At 40.5% G+C, this 17,393-nt stretch overlaps 1 protein-coding gene across 23 annotated transcripts in view; it reads right to left on the bottom strand.

The window, feature by feature from the left end:
* PLEKHA5 (pleckstrin homology domain containing A5) overlaps positions 1 to 17,393 on the bottom strand; it is a 174,392-nt gene that overhangs the window by 69,721 nt on the left and 87,278 nt on the right. The window lies entirely within an intron of this gene.

Below are 17,393 nucleotides of genomic sequence, written 5' to 3'. Positions count from 1 at the left end.
GGTTAAGAAAGTGTATTAACTTTAAGGCCCTGGTTCAGTTCTCATCCGGGCCATGTATTCGTTGTGTGTCACACCTTTTCAGCCTCCTTACTGGAAACAGGTAGATAACAATCTGCCTACCCTGCCAGGATTGCTTACAATGCCTTTGTTCATGTGAAATGCTAGCTCAAATTAAGGCAAGCATGCCAGTGCACAGGGAGAAAGAGGTGCCTATTCTGCTGCTCCCCCACTCCTGCTGTACTCACCCCAAGCTCATTATTGTTTGCTTCACTCCGAACAAACCACAAACAGCAGCTGCAGCCCCTGTCCCCACCCCGTGGTACCAGCCTAATGGCTGGGCTTACTGTTACATGCCAACAAGGCCAATATACAAGTAATGTTTTGATGCTTTAGGAAAACTAGAAGGCTGATTCACATTTTTGTTTTACTGATTGAAAATGCTCCCAACTCTGCAACACACTTGTATTGAAATCAGAATTTTAAGTCTTTTTCAGGTTGACATCCTACTTGGAAAAATTCAGTCTAGCATTCTCCAGTGTTTTGCAAAGTTGTACATGGCACTTATCAATGGCATTTCTGTGCACTCTGGCTTCCGTCATGGTGTCCCGTCGTGCTAGATGTAGTTTAGTTATAAGTTGGTCACATGACCTGGAAAGCTGTCTGCAGACAAACGCTGGCTCCCTCGGCCTGAAAAGTGAGTTGAGCACCGTACCCCATACAGTGGTGCCTCGCAAGACGAAAAGAATCCGTTCTGTGATTCTCTTCGTCTAGCGTTTTTTCGTCTTGCGAAGCAAGCCCATTAACGGATTAGCGGATTAGCGCTATTAGCGATTTATCTGCTGATCGGATCAGCTGATAAGCGTCTTAGCGGCTTAGAAAAAGAGGGGGGGGAGGAAAAAAACCCAGCAGGAACTCGCAAGACATTGTCGTCTTGCGAAGCAAGCCCATAGGAAATTTGTTTTGCGAAGCACCTCCAAAACGGAAAACTCTTTCGTCTAGCGAGTTTTCCGTCTTGCGAGGCATTCGTCTTGCGGGGCACCACTGTAGTCGCCTTTGAATGGACTTAACCGTCCAGGGGTCCTTTACCTTTTTACATTTACCTGCATTGCACTATGATTGTGTATCACCAACTTTTCTGCCACACTATTCAGGCTTAGTCATTTAAATAAAAATCTGCATTTGATATGCTGCTCACCTTCAAAAACCCCTGGAGACTTACCTTCAGCAAGATAATCCTAGCAATTCCCTGGTTGGTACTTTTGTTAAAACTCTTTAGATCTTAATCACTTTGCAATTTCACACAGTCATGCTCTAATCATAAGTCCCGTTCCACACAAAAACCTACAGTACAAAATTAAAAGCTTTGTTCCTTGGCAAGAAGCATGATAAATACCACTTATAATAAATGCAAAGGGGTGAACAATCAGTCTCTTTTAGAACTTACATCCCTTATGCAGAAAGGCAATGTTCAGTGATTTAAAGGTTCCCACAATGCCTACTATGATACATAAAAAATGGGGCGACATCAGCCCTGGCACTGAACTTGGCTAACAATCACAATTGTCATGTGTTTACATTTAATGCCTGATTAAGTTTCTTTTGGGAAACTGCTTCTGCAACCTGAGTATAATCTGAATATCTTGGCTGTGAGTCTTGAAAGACCTGCACCCTGGTCTGGGAGGGCGGAGCCCTGACTGACTCCAGCTACAAAAACAGAGGCTGCTGGACAGAATATTGGATTAGGATATTGTGTCTTTTTGGGGATGCTGCTTTTATTGATTTTTTTGTATCTTTATTTTTAGATTGTAATATGATTTATGTGGAAATTGTTCAATTTGGTTGTGTGTGTATGTATGTTTTCTTAATAGAGGGGAACAGAAAATCAATCAATTCCTAGGATTAAAATCTGTAAAATCCTTAACTTGTAAAAACATATAGTCTTCTAGTCTAGAACAATATGGATGTGGTTCATATATTGGTCGAATTTTCACTTATTTGAAATTTATCAAATCTTATCTCTTGTAAAGAGTTACCTAAAATATGCATCAGGAATAAAGAGCAACATATTCTTTCCATCACTATGGTTCTTCTAGGATGGAATAATTCAGAAATTTCAAAACCACAAATAGGAATGTGGGAAATCAGGGTCTCTTTCACACGCAGGTGACCCAACCATGACACAAGGCAAGGTAGCCACAGATTTTGCATGACATAAATGGCAAGAGAATAGAAGACAGGCAGATCTGTCCCATAGAGTAAAATTCTCCAGTGTAAGTTCCACTGAAATGAATGAAAGCTGTCCTAAATATATTACCATGTGGCGTGCTAATTAGGAGGGGGTGCTATTTGAATTTTCCATTTCTGGTACAGCACTAGTTTGTCCCCACTTTCCTCATTCATGCCTGGGTGCTGGAAGGTAATCCTAGGTGTTTGCTGTTATGCTCATTTAACCTCACTGTTCCAGAATTCAACAGCAGTCCTGCCTTCTGAAGTCTGCACACAGTTGAAAGCAGAAACATGACAAGTCAAAGCATTAGTTACATGACAGCCATGAATACACCCACTGCCAGAAGAAGACTGGGATGGCAGCCTGTGCTTACTGTTGGGAACAGTAGCTTCTGTGCTATATCTTGGCAACACCATTTTAAAAGAGGAGTAGAGGTGTGTGTGTGTGTGTGTGTGTGTGTGTGAAAGAGAAAGTAGATTTTTAAGGAAAGGGGAGAATATATTGCAAACACAAACCAAAGGTAAGAGAAATTGTTCTTAGAAAACCCGCTTTCTTTATGATCAACTGTTATGTACTGCCACATTTTCCTCAACATTGAAGGATAAATGTGGAATGCACAGACTTTTCTCAGTTGCAAAGAGGGTGATTTCCCTGTTTTATTGTAATTTTGTTTGCTTTATTGTCTACTTTAAGCTGCCTTAAAAACCATGGAAGGAGGCTTTTCAAAAACAAAGTTCCAATTTAAAACAATGGAAGAAAAAGGCCCTTAATGTGGAGAAACTTGCTGATGTGTTCACTTCAGGCCACTGTGAAGCCAGAAAAACTTCACCCATCTTGCATGGTGGAATACTGTCACATCACAAGACATGAAGTGGGTACAATTACAGCACAGTGCCTACAGGATGAATGAATGCTGTCATGTTATCCACCTATGAGGCAGATGCTGAACACTCAGACAAACATGCATCTCTCTCTGAGAAAGTAGCCAACGCATGTTACAGTTCAGAGTAGAAGATTGCAATTGTATGCATAGGTACTTGTAAGGAAGCCCTGCTGAACTGGGTAGGATTCCTAAGTAAACATGTGAAAGACTGGGTTATATGTCAGATTTGGGCCCAAAGACGTACTCAGATGCAAAGTCTGACACATTCAGTTCAAGGGCATTTCAAGGGCATATGTTAATGCATGCTGATTGATTCAAATATTGATCCAAATCACTCAGTAAAACTGCTTTTTAAAAATACATGTATGGGTGTGCATACAGGGTTATTTTGGTTCCCTGAAAGCTGAATTTCTTTCACTATTTTAGTGTATGTATTCAAACAGTTTTTCAGCAGTGCAGAAACGTCAGCACACAATTCTCATTTTCACAAAATAAAAGGCATTTGTTTATATCCAGAATCTATACTGGTGAAATCAATATTGAAAACAACACCCTCAATAATCTGAGTACCTATAGTTAACTATATAACTCAGTGACCCACAAAGAACTTCACTGTAAGGCAACAGAGGCAATCACTTCACTAATTAACAGTAACCAATTAGCTTTTGATTTGAATATTCGTGTTCCACTTGCACAACTCAAAACTGCAATTCCACTTTCCACTGTGCTCTTATTCTAGACAGACATTCCTAAAGCTTCCTAAGAAAAATAATTCAAAAGCCTTCCAACACACCTTGCTTGCTCTGTTAGGTGAACTGCAGCCCAATTCTGTGCTTCATTGCACAGCACATAATTCTAGAAGGTTCTCTTGCAGGCTAATTAATTCTACCTGTCTAGAATTCAAAGCAAGTTTAGAATTCCCTCTTCTAAAAAGTAAGCATTTATTCTCTCATTTCTATATACCCTTTTAAATTACAGTGGTGCCTCGCAAGACGAAATTAATTCGTTCTGCAAGTTTTTTCTTCTTGCGAGTTTTTCGTCTTGCGAAGCACGGTTTCCCATAGGAATGCACTGAAAATCAATCAATGCGTTCCTATGGAAACTGTCTTCAGACCAGGTCCGGGGACAGTCTGTCCCCCGACCTCTTCTGAAGGCTGGGGGGTGGGGACAAGGGCTTTTCTTCCCACCGCCAGCCTTCAGAAGGCTGTTCTGAAGGCTGGCGGTGGGAAGAAAAGCCCTTCTCCCCACCTCCCGCCCCGCAAGCTCCGGGGACAGGAGCGCTTTGCTGCCGACCGCCAGCATTTTAAAAGCTCCCGCTGTCCCGGGGTGATTTTAAAATGCTGGGGGGCGGCAGCGAAGGCTTCGCTGCTGCCCGCCAGCATTTTAAGATCGCCCGGGACAGCGGAGAAGTCTCCGCTGCCCCGGGGGCTTTTAAAATGCTGGGGGTCGGCAGCGAAAGCTTCGCTGCTGCCCGCCAGCATTTTAAGATCACCCGGGACAGCGGAGAAGTCTCCGCTGCCCCGGGGGCTTTTAAAATGCTGGGGGTCGGCAGCGAAAGCTTCGCTGCTGCCCGCCAGCATTTTAAGATCGCCCGGGACAGCGGAGAAGTCTCCGCTGCCCCGGGGGCTTTTAAAATGCTGGGGGTCGGCAGCGAAAACCCACTTAGACTACCATTCCCTGGGCTAAACAGCTTTCTTTTAGTAAATTCATATATCATCAACATGAAGAATTAAAGAACCCAAGAGATAAACGAATGTAGAGATGCATTTTTATATTTTCCGTTATCGAAGGTCATTACATAAAATATTTGGTAGCATGAACAAGTTAAGAACAGAAGGCAAGCTCTCAAAAATATGATCATAGATCCAAAACTCCACAATCCTCCAAGGTATTTAATTGGTATGCAAGACTATTCTGCCACAAATCAATATGTAAGTGGTGCACTTCACTCTCACACACAGGCACATGAAGCCTTCAAAAATGCACAGCTGACTAAGACATGTCTTCACCAGAAACTAAGTGACAGCTCACATCATAAATCCTTTCACCGGCAGGCTCTTAGTTATGAGGCTACTGACTCAATATTGCATTTTAGCACAAGACACTGGAGTCCAAATTCCTTGCAGCTGCACCTATATAACACACGAATATGGGAAACTGCCTTGCACTAAGAGAGACCACCATCTATCTCAGTATTGTCTATACTGGCTGGCAGCAGTTCTCCCTTGTGTCTGTCAGGGACCTTCCCAGTCCTCCCTGGCCATGCCAGAAATTGACCTGGGATCTTCTGTATGCAGAGCAGATGCTCTACTGTTCTTTTTGATCCTTAGTCCTTAGGCAAATACACATTGCACTCCTCAGGTGTGAACCCTGAACGCAAGGCCTGGGTAACTCACTCTCACCTTAACAATATCCCCAAGTTCAATACTTTACTTATTCCGTATAAGTAACTGCATGGCAACCATTCACCTAAACAAGATACAGTAAAGCAAAAGGGTGCCTGGGGATATTCGGTAGCTTGGAGGGTTAATCCTTAAAGCTCAAGTGCAGCACTGCTAGATCAGACCAAAGACTTCTGCTTTCCACAGGGGACAACTGGACGCCTCCATATGCCTAATGAGTTTAAGTATAATTTTCATTAAGAAAACAAGGATAATTTTTTCGAAAGTATTTTCTATTAATCCTGCAATACTCGCTACATTTTATATTTCCCTCCACATTTACTCCAGAAGTAAATTGTATGTTAGTTTAAATACCACAAAGACATTTCACTGTTTTTACAGTAATTTCATATAATAATAAATACACAACTGTAGCCCTCCTCCATTTACAAATTCATCAGGAATGTGAGGCTTAAAATTAAGAAGGGAGAGTCAAGAGGAGCCAACACAACCAAACCCCAGCTCACCAAACTTTCCATTCCTTAAGGAGTAAAAAGTCAGCAAAATTTCTTGTTATTTTTGTTCTTTGTCCCAATGTTTCTTTTTCAATAAGACAAATACAATAGATGAAAGCTAATAAAATATTGCTTGAAGACAGGAAAAAAATGTAATATAATATATTCATATCTACTACCAGTAAGGATGTGGTCTGTGGCTGCACAAGCTCCTTCCATTTTCCAGAAAATGTCACTCCACATTGCATATGTAAGCATTTGCATTCAGCTGAACATATGAACTTTCCCCCCAATTAATCTATTTAAGAAAACAGTTTGAAAGCTTTGCGCAGAAAAGGTTTTCCTGGAACGTGGATTACTATCAGGCTCCCCAATTAGAATGCTTAACTAGAAAGGTAACAAAAGAACATTATAAGGAATACCAAAGTAATTGAATTCTCACACAAAGGTACTCATTTTAGCTGTTGAACATCAAGTTTTGAAATCCACATTAATCATCTCTCTGGCTCCCACTCAATTTCACATGCACACCCATGATAATAGATTCCCAATTTGCTGGAGAGAATTGAGGAATATAATCTAAGGAAGTGGCAGCTTGCCATTTGATCTTGTTAGGCTTACTTCTTCATTCAAGGGACCAGTTTGCCAAATGCTTAACAATAAATGTAAGACTTGGAATACAAAGTTTGGGCAGCTTAATCCTTAACAAAACACCTGTATAGACACATAAGGAAGAGTACAGTGTGCTCAAATGTCACCCCAGACACATATCTCTGAACTTCTAGCTAGCACAAGGGCCCCTCAAAACAGAAAGATTGCTACAAAACTATCCAATACAGTATATACATCTTCAGAAGTAAGTCCCATTGAATTTAATAGAGCTTATTCCCAGGAAAATGGATAGGAGACTGCAATCTTATGATCAATGAGTTCTCTCTCAATGTAGGGCTGATCACTCGCTTATTTTACTGCAGTATATTTGCCAGAGCTTGAAAAAAATCTAGTATTTATTTGTTTAGGTAGATAGGATACTTCATACATGTATTTACAACAACATCACATATAAGCCCTAAAGAGCAGTTTACATGTGCAAATTCACCACCAGACAATAATTTACGGTATTCACACATCAGTGTGTGATGTCTGGCAAAATCTTCCTTTCCCATTGGGAGGATAATATAGATGACCAAGGTCCCCTGGAGAAATACAAATTCACACCAGGGTTGCATGCATCTTTACAGTCTTTCTACAACTGCAAGAACCAGACAGAGATTTTGTATCATCACACATTATCCCAGACACAGTTTGATAAACCTGATGGCCCTTCTCCTCTTTGATGAGCACTGTATGCTTCCTTCAAATTGCTGAATTCCCTAAAATTGCTAAATTGCTTTCCCTTTCATCTCCGTTCTCCAGGAAGGTGCTATGTTAGGTCAGCTTTTACAGAAAGAGTCAACCTAACAGGAAGGGAGAGGTAACCACATTCCTGTTCTTACCTCTGAAGAAGTGTCTTATTCCCCTCCCATTTTTTCCTGCATAGAGAACTGGGAAGAAATGAAGGGAGGCTTATTTCCTGCATATTCCCTCCTTGCCATGCTTGCTTCAAGTTCTTGCAACAACCCAATGCAGAGAAAGAGAAACAGAGGAAAGAATAACAAGTCCCTTCTCTTCCTGTAGAGCAAGGGATGCCAAAACAGCGTTCATATGTGCCAGTGTGCCCACCTGTACCTCTTCCAGAAATCACTTCTGCACATGCCCAGATACCACAAATCGCATCTGCACATGTTCATGGCGCCATAAATTGCTTCTGTGCATGCCCAGACACCGAAAATCACTTCTGTGCAGGCACAATTTTGGGCATCTAGGCATACACAGATGTGATTTCCGGCATCGCACTCCACCTGTCTGGCCCACAAAGGATCTCCGCAGGAGTGATCCGGCCCATGCCCGGTAAGCCTTGCCAACCCCTGCTCTAGATGCTGTTGAATAATATAACAACAACAACAACAACAACAACAACAACAACAACAATTTATTATTTATACCCCACCCATCTGGCTGGGTTTCCCCTGCCACTCTGGACGGCTTCCAACAAAATATTAAAATACAATAGTCCTTCAGATATTAAAAGCTTTCCTAAACAAGGCTGCCTTCAGATGTCTTCTAAAAATCTGCCAGTTGCTTTTTCCTTTGACATCTGGTGGGAGGGTGTTCCATAGGGCGGGCGATGCTACCAAGAAGGCCCTCTGCCTGGTTCCCTATAACTTTGCTTCTTGCAGTGAGGGAACCACCAGAAGGCCCTTGGCGTTGTAGAATACGGATTGATCAAGGTTGTTTCAGCAAAGACTGCTCAAGAGGTTTGCTGACATTTTATGTACATAGCTGGGTGTTTTAAAGTGAGTTCTCACTGGTATCTTTGCAACTGTGAGGATATGAAAGTAATACTTTTAAAATGGACTTTAATGAATAGATCCCCACAGGTATTATAGAAACTCCTTTAAATGACAATAGAATGAGTTGCCAACAATAAAGTGGTCTGTCTCTGGTATTTCCATACATATGACTTATGGCTTATTGCAATGCAACTAAGCATTATAGAACAGAGATTGGGGAACCTGTGTCTCTTCAGATGTTGTTGGACTACTCTAAAAATTAGCCATGCTGGCTAAGACTGATGGGAAGCTAGGGAAGGAGGTCTGGAAGAACACTCATGCATGCCAGCCAGTAAGGAAAAAAGAAAAGCTCTGCTCAATCAGGCCAAAAAACCCATGTAGGCCAGCATTTTATGAGCAGTGGCCAATAAGATGTGTATGGGAAGCCTGAAAGAAGAACCTGAATGCAGCACACATGACAACTATAATAAAAGGGCATTGCAACAATTACTGCTTTAATGTAAGTGCCTGCTTTGAAGTACAATGTAATCCATTAATGTATCAGTCATTCAGTCATTGTTGAGCATTCATAGCTAGTGTTAAAGTGAATACATCACATATCTTACAAAAAAAATTGGGGATACATTTTAAAAACGATCTGCTCAGTTTATCCATGTCAACTATTAATAAGACTGGAGATATTCCAGTGTCAATGATGCTTTAAAAAATGTATCTCAGAACATTGTGTGGTGCCTCTCAAAGGCATCTTGAGATGTAAGAAAATAAGACAGGCTGTCCAACTTTAAGGACTGTGGAAGTACATAGTTTGGCAACCATTTTCTTAGTTCCTTGAACATCTTTGAAAATAAGCAGGACGAATCACATTATAAAATTTAGTCTTAATTATGGGTTTTTAATGAGAAAATGACTCTCACAATGTGAATACCTGGAACCACAGCAGAGCAGTAAAAAGCAAACATGAGCCCAACTGTCTGTTGACCCTTTGCTATTACTGCAGCTGTTCCAAAAGGTTAAGTACCATTTGGCTTCAGTGAATAATCAAGATCTTAATCAGCTACTAAACAGAGAACCTGAATTACTAATTCTTACTTAGATGGGTTTCTAAATTCTGCTTTTGGAGGGTCATGGTGATTGGCAAGACTGAATTTATATTCTTAGATGGAAGCTTTGTTTGGCTTGGGGACACATGCTCTACATTGTCCCAAACTCAAATACTTTCAGGCCTTGCCTCATTCTCTGGATGATGCCAAGGGATAATTGTTTTAAGCTTGTAAGAGACCATCTGGCTCTTGCACAAATGACTTCACTTCCCACTGAAATTCACCCACATTGGAAGTGACCTGAAGCAGCTGTTTAGTAATGGCTAGCAATAACACTGAGCAGTTCAAGTTGGGGAAGTAAGGAGCAAAGGTATCTCCTGCCTTATTTAACTGGAGGAGGGGGTGCTTAAATTTGATTCATGAAGACAACTCTTTTCAGAATATTAAGGGACATTACAGTTCTAAATGCACTCAGGACTACTTACTTACCTGCTATAAATGGAGTCGAACACGACTAAACAAACATATACCCCAATCCTTGTTCCTAGTAATCTTCCTGGGGACTATAACCAGCACAGTGCAAATCTGAGAAATACATTCCTTGGGACAGTGACATTATTAATAAAAAAATGTTTTTGAAATCTGAGAGGCATTAAAGAAAAAATCTTTTGTTAGCTTTTTCTTATGTCATCTGTTTTATCACACATACAGAAGAACACAGTTGGTTTACATAATAAAATCTAATGTCAACTAATTAACTTTATAAATAGTGCAACTGTTTTTGGATCCACTTGCAACCTCTTTTGGAATATAGCTTTCCCAGTTCCAAAACATACAAAAAAACAAAAAACCATCTTCAGCATTTCTTTCACTGGCTAAGCAGAGCAACATCATCTGTCTCTGAAAATATTCTCTTTACCATGATTGGCCAACAATGTTAAATTTAAAAATTCAGCATAGTTCAGCATAGTTTACTCTCCAGCTTACTGTACAGTATTTTCATCCTTGTTTTGGGAAGGTGTGATGGATTACACCCTTGTTTGCTCAGACCAGAAGCAAACTGAAAAACAGTATATTCTGTATCTCAGGATCTCTTTAATAGAGGAGTGTTTGCTAGAAACTCAACAGTTTGTTAATTACTTGAAAATCTGCCAGCATTAGTGCAGACTCATCCACTCTACATCAGTTGCAATATGTTAGTCACAGAAGGTCACATTTTCTCAGCCAAAGTGAAAATGTTGCACTGTTTTATTCATTAATGAGACAGGAATTACATTAATTTTTAGATGTACTACTTCAGTGGAAATGCAATTCATACGTAGCCTGATTTTTCTTTTCTCTATATATAGCAGTTCTCCAGCATTTGCAATGGTTTTGAGATTTTTTACAAAATCAATTATACAATTTGTATAAATTTTACTAAATAAATAAATAAATTGTTCCTGGTGGTCTGGGCACAAATGAAGGCATTAGTTTTCATATCTATTGCCCTACTGAGATTGGGCTCTTAATAACTAGAAACACACAAAATGAATTTAAAAGAGCTCTAACAAAGCACCACTGAGGATAGGACAGGAAAGAAAATTAACAGAAGTTACTGCAAGCATTTGTAATGTTGAGAAATTATCTAGCACATTTTAGATTATCAATCCTTTCCACTACTAGCCTATGGAAAGCAACACATTCAACTACTTAATTTGTATTTTGAATCACCCTACAAAGAGAGAGAGAGAAAGCAATTTACAGTGGCACCTTGGTTTAAGAACAGCTTAGTTTATGAACAACTTGGATTAAGAATGCTGCAAACCCAGAACTAGGTGTTTTTGTTTGTGAACTTTGTCTTGGAAGCAGAACATGTTCCACTTCCTGTTGAGTGTGTTCCATTTGTAAATTGAGTCCCCCGCTGCTATGGGAAAGCACGCCTTGGTTTAAGAACGCTTTGGTTTAAGAACGGAGTTCCAGAACGGATTAAGTTCATAAACCAAGGTACCACTGTATGTGAAAATACATCTTTCTTTACTGTCATTTCACAAAGTATACATGCGTGGGAAAATTAATTAGCTAATAACTGCAATTACTGATGTAAACAAATAATTTCATTATGGTGACTCCGGAAGAAATGATACTAGATTTAACCACTCTTCTAGTTCCTAAAAGCCAGCTCCCATACTGCTCTGCCAACAAGATCCAAAAGGGGACAAAGAGTTAGAAGGAAGGAAGGAAAATGGCAGACATAACCCAGATGGGAGATTAACTGCTACGAGTTCAGAATCACTTAGATTCACTCAGGTATTTCAAGAGACTGAATGGTCAAGGAAAGCTGCCTAAAAGTTGCTTATTACAAGGTCATCCAGGTAACAGGTCATTACTCATTTTTATAGAACTCTTAAACTTAAATCATACTTTTAAAGTTTGCTTCAAAATTACAACATTTATCTAGTTTTTTTGGGCTAGTTCAGAGCACTATTAAGACTTTGGATGACGTCATATGAAGCACATCAGTTTCTTATCCCCCAGCCAAAATACTGTGGTCGACAGTAAACTGAAACCCAGAGAGATTGGTATTCCTGCCAGCAGCAAGTGTTTAACCATTCTGTGTTTTCACAGTTCCACATAGGCATGGCCCCCCACATCTGTAAACCTTTAACTGCACCATGCCATTCCAAGTATTTTATAATAAGAACGTATACCATGTATTTACCAAAATAGGAACCAGCACTGAAGATAGCAATTACAGAATTCATTACTTTGCAAAAATATATGGACACAAAGAGAAGAAGGGATATAGAATTTGAGCTTCTAAACCAAATTCCAAGCCTGAATAATTGCAATACATAGAATCATAGAATTGGAAGAGACCACAAGGGCCATCGAGTCCAACCCCCTGCCAAGCAGGAAACACCATCAGAGCACTCCTGACATATGGTTGTCAAGCCTCTGCTTAAAGACCTCCAAAGTAGGAGACTCCACCACACTCCTTGGCAGCAAATTCCACTGTCGAACAGCTCTTACTGTCAGGAAGTTCTTCCTAATGTTTAGGTGGAATCTTCTTTCTTGTAGTTTGGATCCACTGCTCCGTGTCCGCTTCTCTGGAGCAGCAGAAAACAACCTTTCTCCCTCCTCTATGTGACATCCTTTTATATATTTGAACATGGCTATCATATCATATCACCCCTTAACCTCCTCTTCTCCAGGCTAAACATGCCCAGCTCCCTTAACATTTCTACTAGCTTGCAAAATCACCAATAAAAGAAGTTTCGTTTTTTAATTCATGTACTTCTTGAACAAACTTTCATATGAATTGCTTGCTATAAAAATTAAAATGTATGTTTATAATAAAAGAAAATGTTTAGAAGCATCATTCTAAACCTCTAATAATGTAGCTCAAATGCCTTTTGCACTACATTTTTTTTTTTAGAGAAATGGGAGCAATTATGAAATTAATGATTTGTTTGGTTTCTGTTTTTACATATCAAAGACACTAAGCGAGATCATTTACTTGACGCTTAAGTAGACTTCATGAAAGGGGCTGCAATGCATGCACAAGGAGTGTGACCAGAGCCCGGCTGATGTTGCAGCTATTCCAATCTCTCCCCTACTCATCACAAATTCATGGGTGAGAGCTTTGGCCATGCTGGCTAGGGATGGTGGGAGCTATTTCTCAGAACATCTGGAGGACACCACGCTGGGTAACATGGTTTAGAGGTTTGGGTATGAAATACAGCATGAAATACAGAACTGCTGGAAGTTATCAATACTCAAAGCTGATTCTCACATTTTCAACTGAACCCATGAATATGCTGTGTAAGTGCTCAGCACTAAAAAACAAAACAAAATCAAAGTTCTGAGACATGCATAAATTATGTAAATATGCACACCTGATTTTATATAAAGTAAAAATATGTGCAGAGTGCTTCTGGATCAGACAAGTGGCCCATCGAGTCCAGCATCCTGCTCACACAGTGGCCAATGAGAAACCCATGGAAAGCCTGCAAGCAGGACCTGAGCACAACAGCACTTTCCCCTCCTGTAGTTTCCAGTAACTAATTGCGTGCTGAGACCCCAGGCCCCACATTTCCCTTAGGTAATAAACACACAAACACAAATATTTTAGATTAGTGGGGTAAAATAAGCCACAAGTTTATTGGTTACAGAGGTGAGCAGTTTGGCTTAGGCATTGGGTGAAACCAGGCTATATCTTGACTCCTGCCTGTCTACAGGGAGTCTACTAAGGGTAAACCACCAGATGGGGGGAGCCCAACGACATATGTGAAATTAGGGTACCCCGCGGGTCCCCGTTGGGGTCGTGCTATGACCCTAGCCTACACCCAGGCTTCAGACAGGAACCAAGCCCCCAATTCCTTTAACAGCATACCCTTATCATGGAGGGGCAGGCGGAGGCTACAACCTCCCCTCACATAAGTAACTAGTATTCAGAAGCAAACCGTTCCCAACAGTGAAAGCAGAACACAGCCATCAAGGCTAGTAGCCACTGATAGCCTTATCCTCTGTGAATTTGTTTAATCCTCTTTTAAGCTAATCATGAGGACGCACACAGCCTTGGTTGACTTGCAATGAAGACTGTACCCCTGGAAATGACTGGTGGGTGAAATTCCTACCATCACAAAGGACCCTTGAGGCAACAGGGTAGATTTTTCCTGGGAGATGACTTTTAAGAAGCTGGAACCAGCAAAGAGGGTGGGGGTGGAATCAGCACTAAAAAATGCAATGATCTGCACTGCCAGAGCACTATTGCTTTTTCGTCCACAAAAAGAAACAAAGCTCTGATTTCAGCTGTCAATTTAGTCACCTTGAATCAGTGTCACAATCCCCAGCTTTCCCTCCCAATCAAGGTGCTTTGGTACAAGCCTAGTAAAAAAAAAGGGGGGGGGTTAAAAGGTAAAGGACCCCTGAATGGTTAAGTCCAGTCAAAGGTGACTACGGGGTGTGGCACTCATCTTGCTTCAGGCAGGGGGAGCCAGCGTTTATCCACAGACAGCTTTCCAGGTCATGGGGCCAACATGACTAAACCGCTACCAGCGCACGGAGGACCATGACGAGTGCCAGAGCACATGGAAACACTGCTTACACTAGTATACACTTGGAATTGAAAAAGTGTCATTATTTGGAAATAAAAATGTCCAGAGCAGTATCCTTTTATCAAAAATGCACCTAAAACATTACATGAGTGTGATATAGAGCTTGTTGGTCTTCTGTTTCACTATTCTTTCTCTAATAATGATTATATGCACTGTGTAATGAAAACTGATCTGTTAACTGAATGCTGACTTATTTTCTGCTGAAATTTCTTTTTTAACTGAATACCAAGTAATTAGTAATTTGCATGTAACTGTTCAAATTAATTGCATCTTGCCATATGCTGCATTACTCACTTCTCCTTTGCCACTAGACTAATATACGCACAAGCACTCACTCCCACAGAAAATTTGAAACAGCTTCAGAAAACGAGTGAACTTCATTCTCATTCTTCTCCTTTAAGATTATAGGCTGCATGTGTTTTTCTTTTCTTTTCTTGGAATTTATGACTGAAATCTGTTCTTGCAGAGCATCAAATATTTTAGCAGCAATAGTAATTACCACTCATGACTTATTCTCATCACAATAAAGTTGTATTTGGGTACTACAAGGCAATTCACAGCAAACAGTTCTACATTGTAAACTCATCTTTTAACCAGTATATAAACGCTGACAGATCTTAAGATCTGTTCAGGGTCCCCTATTTGTTTAGGCCACATTTCCCTGACTAGTTGGAAAAGATCTATTTTAGCCTCTAATTAGCCATTCTTTTCTATAGTTCACCATAATTTCTACTCATACTTTGGTTACCATTTTACAAGTTCAAGGAAAGAGGAGTATATGCATGGTTCGATGTGCCCCTCCTTTGGCATGAAAGTTTGTCAGCAATTTTTGCACTCAAATTCCCAGTGTTTTCACTGCTCTTAGGCCTGGTCCACAGCTCCACCCCACAGAGTATAAAAGTAAGGGACACTGCCAAAACTTTAGTTCAGTTCAGTTGGGGTGGTTCTCTCCAATCATGTTAAGTAAACTCAGGAATTACACAGCTCCTTGACTCCCTGGGCTCCTGAGCTTCTCTGGGCTGCCCTCTGGGGAATAGCGTAGCACCCTGGAGCCTAATCCCCCCCCCCAATAAAACCCCTTTGGGGTTGTGATGTGCACACTTTCTAGTGTCCAAATCTTGGATGAAAATAAGACAAATATTTCTAGAGGGTAATGAAAAGTGCACAGGAACACTGAGGGCGTTCAACAATAATAAAAGTAAGCACAAAGCCAAAAACTATTTCAGCTCAACTCTAGTTATTAGACAAAGCTTAAACATTTTATGGATTTGGGCTAAGTTATATGTGTAGTTTCTCAAATCTACATAATTCATACAATTCAATTTCCGCTTTCACACATTGTGGTCCTTCAAACTAAATTCTGAATAACCACCTGTCATTCTATTCATTGTAACGTCTGCGGCAGTGTAACCTTTGGAATTAAGTAGCTCAAGACATGCCAACACTTCTCTCTATGAACATTTATAGCTCAGGTGTTTCAGTGCCACCTACATTATTAGCATTGCTACAGTAAGTATAATCTTTAGGTGTTGATTGATGAGCTCCACTGTCACTGTTCTGCCAGTGCGAGATGTGAAAGAGCTAACTGTATGCTGGAAGGACCAAAGCTACTTACTAGCAGGCAGATCAACAACTGGCTTATAACTTACTTCTGAGGTTACAATGGCAGATAGCTGTAGCGACCCAAGTGGACTTGGATAGTTCACTCACAATAAACATAAATTATTTGCACCAGGATATTGCAGATACAACTGCACTGATTTGACAGAGGCATAAATGTTTGATAAAGTACAGGGTGGAATGCAGTCCATCTTCCCAGATGGGATCAATTTAAGAGAGATTTCCCCACTCCCCATGCAGATGATGCAGTTATCCCTTTATTGCATGTATAATAAAAAATAAGAATGTTATGGTTCGTCAATGTGGTGTACTGCATAGTGCTGATCTTGGATAGGTGTCCCTGGGTTCAAATCCCTGGGTGGTCATGAAGGTGAAGGGTGTCACTTTGCAACTTTCAGCCTAATCTACCTCACAGAGTTGTTATGAAGATAAGGATATTAGGTAAAGTGGTACCTCAGGTTAAGTACTTAATTCGTTCCGAAGGTCCATTCTTAACCTGAAACTGTTCTTAACCAGAAGTACCACTTTAGCTAATGGGGCCTCCCACTGCCACCGCGCCGCCAGAGCCCAATTTCTGTTCTTATCCTGAAGCACAGTTCTTAACCTGAAGCACTGTTTCTGGGTTAACAGAGTGTGTAACCTGAAGCGTATGTAACCTGAAGCATATGTAACCCGAGGTACCACTGTAATTGCATTTACATACCCCAAGATTCTTCAATACAATAAACTTTTGAACCCAGTTAGAGAATGCTTGGCTATATTGAATAAAATAGACCATTTCAAACATACTAATGTTAAATAGCTCTGCATATACTGCTGCTAGTCAGTAAGGACAATACTAATCGATATGGACCAAGGGGCTGACTTGATGTAGGACAGCTTCCTAGATTCCTAAGTGAGACATACTGCTTGCCCCTGAATTAGGAATGGAGCTTGTTTACTTACATTGTTGCTTAAAAACAACAATGATCTACTCATGTAATACTTAAATGAACAAACAAGGACATCCTTGGCTTAATGTTCTTTATCACAGCTTGAATTCAAGTGATGTTTGAAAATTACATCCTTGATATAATCAATAATTCAAGAGATATGCAAACAGAACTTGCAAAATAGGGCTTTTCTGCCTCTCCAGTCCCATGCCCTCCCCCCAAGAAAGCTGTTCCTAAAGGTTGAGGGGGTATAGAATGGTATGGGGTATGTTGTGAATGATTGTAACTGGAGGAGGCAAGTGG

The sequence above is a fragment of the Podarcis vaucheri genome (assembly GCF_965113315.1).
Source record: "Podarcis vaucheri genome assembly, chromosome: 10".
Lineage (NCBI taxonomy): Eukaryota > Metazoa > Chordata > Lepidosauria > Squamata > Lacertidae > Podarcis > Podarcis vaucheri.
Note: the sequence above shows the minus strand (reverse complement) of the source record. Positions and strands in the feature narration are given on the sequence as shown.